Source organism: Schistocerca americana, unplaced genomic scaffold, assembly GCF_021461395.2.
Source record: "Schistocerca americana isolate TAMUIC-IGC-003095 unplaced genomic scaffold, iqSchAmer2.1 HiC_scaffold_1465, whole genome shotgun sequence".
NCBI classification, from domain to species: Eukaryota; Metazoa; Arthropoda; class Insecta; order Orthoptera; family Acrididae; genus Schistocerca; species Schistocerca americana.
Genome location: NW_025725549.1, coordinates 1 through 2500, shown reverse-complemented (window position 1 = coordinate 2500; position 2500 = coordinate 1). Strand labels below are relative to the sequence as shown.

At 57.9% G+C, this 2500-nt stretch overlaps 1 non-coding gene across 1 annotated transcript in view; it reads right to left on the bottom strand.

Moving 5' to 3' along the window:
• Nucleotides 1–1681, bottom strand: part of LOC124568350 — a 1916-nt gene extending 235 nt beyond the window's left edge. The window contains exon 1 of the ribosomal RNA XR_006971192.1: nucleotides 1–1681. This exon is cut by the window's left edge and continues 235 nt beyond it. This is a non-coding gene — a ribosomal RNA (small subunit ribosomal RNA).
• Nucleotides 1682–2500: the final 819 nt, after the last annotated feature.

Below are 2500 nucleotides of genomic sequence, written 5' to 3'. Positions count from 1 at the left end.
CATGGGGAACAATTGCAAGCCCCAATCCCTAGCACGAAGGAGGTTCAGCGGGTTACCCCGACCTTTCGGCCTAGGAAGACACGCTGATTCCTTCAGTGTAGCGCGCGTGCGGCCCAGAACATCTAAGGGCATCACAGACCTGTTATTGCTCAATCTCGTGCGGCTAGAAGCCGCCTGTCCCTCTAAGAAGAAAAGTAATCGCTGACAGCACGAAGGATGTCACGCGACTAGTTAGCAGGCTAGAGTCTCGTTCGTTATCGGAATTAACCAGACAAATCGCTCCACCAACTAAGAACGGCCATGCACCACCACCCACCGAATCAAGAAAGAGCTATCAATCTGTCAATCCTTCCGGTGTCCGGGCCTGGTGAGGTTTCCCGTGTTGAGTCAAATTAAGCCGCAGGCTCCACTCCTGGTGGTGCCCTTCCGTCAATTCCTTTAAGTTTCAGCTTTGCAACCATACTTCCCCCGGAACCCAAAAGCTTTGGTTTCCCGGAGGCTGCCCGCCGAGTCATCGGAGGAACTGCGGCGGATCGCTGGCTGGCATCGTTTATGGTTAGAACTAGGGCGGTATCTGATCGCCTTCGAACCTCTAACTTTCGTTCTTGATTAATGAAAACATACTTGGCAAATGCTTTCGCTTCTGTTCGTCTTGCGACGATCCAAGAATTTCACCTCTAACGTCGCAATACGAATGCCCCCGCCTGTCCATATTAATCATTACCTCGGGTTCCGAAAACCAACAAAATAGAACCGAGGGTCCTATTCCATTATTCCATGCACACAGTATTCAGGCGGGCTTGCCTGCTTTAAGCACTCTAATTTGTTCAAAGTAAACGTGCCGGCCCACCGAGACACTCACTCAAGAGCACCCTGGTAGGATTGCAACGGGGTTCCGCCTCGGGGACGCACGAGCACGCACGAGGCGCGTCGCACGCCTTCAGCTCGCCCCACCGGCAGGACGTCCCACGATACATGCCAGGTTAAACACCGACGGGCGGTGAACCAACAGCGTGGGACACAAATCCAACTACGAGCTTTTTAACCGCAACAACTTTAATATACGCTATTGGAGCTGGAATTACCGCGGCTGCTGGCACCAGACTTGCCCTCCAATAGGATACTCGTTAAAGGATTTAAAGTGTACTCATTCCGATTACGGGGCCTCGGATGAGTCCCGTATCGTTATTTTTCGTCACTACCTCCCCGTGCCGGGAGTGGGTAATTTGCGGCGCCTGCTGCCTTCCTTGGATGTGGTAGCCGTTTCTCAGGCTCCCTCTCCGGAATCGAACCCTGATTCCCCGTTACCCGTTACAACCATGGTAGGCGCAGAACCTACCATCGACAGTTGATAAGGCAGACATTTGAAAGATGCGTCGCCGGTACGAGGACCGTGCGATCAGCCCAAAGTTATCAGAGTCACCAAGGCAAACGGACCGGACGAGCCGACCGATTGGTTTTGATCTAATAAAAGCGTCCCTTCCATCTCTGGTCGGGACTCTGTTTGCATGTATTAGCTCTAGAATTACCCACAGTTATCCAAGTAACGTGGGTACGATCTAAGGAACCATAACTGATTTAATGAGCCATTCGCGGTTTCACCTTAATGCGGCTTGTACTGAGACATGCATGGCTTAATCTTTGAGACAAGCATATGACTACTGGCAGGATCAACCAGGGGAGCTGCGTCAACTAGAGCTGAGCAGCCGGCCCGCCCGGGGAGTGTGTCCCGGGGGCCCGCGCGAACACGCAAGCGTCCGCTCAATTATTCTGCAAACAGGAGGAGGCTGAGCTCCCCTGCACCATACACCTCGAAACCCTCTCAGGTCCCGGCGGCGCGCAGCGCCGTCCTAAGTACTTGGTCGGGTTCGAGAGAGGCGCAATCGCCCGGAGTTTGGCGAGTAGACGCTTTAGGTGCGACCACCCGTGCTCCCAACTGAGCTTGCCGCTGCCGACAGAGGCCCGGGAGCGTGCTGTCGTGGCATTGCCGGCGGGAGGGACAACACGCGCCACCTACGGTGACCGGCAGCTCCAACGCCAGCGCCACAGAAGGACAAAAGCCCCACTTGGGTGCCGAAGCGAACTCTCCCAGCACAGCGCACGCGCCAAACACGTCCGCACAGCTGCGATACAAACCACCTGCGAGAACCGCAGAGGCGACCGAGCAGCAGACGGCGTCGCGGCGCCGAGCGCCGGGCGGCGGCGCATCCTCAGCGCACACAGTCCTCAATCGGACCAGCACACTGCAGATGTCCACCGCGCTTCGCACCGGGCCCGCGAGGACCTACTTTGGCCGCACGGCGCCGCGTGCAGGGTGCGCCGGCGCGCAGCTGCGCCCGCCTGCCGCCTCCGTCGGCCGGCGCGCCTGCCACTGGCCGCCCCCACCAGCCGGCTGTAGCGCGTGCGCCCACGCACCGCACGGCCAACACGCCGGGAGGCCCCCCCTCACCGGCCGGGGACGGTCCCACCCAGCCACCGCCGCGTATCGCTTCACACCCAC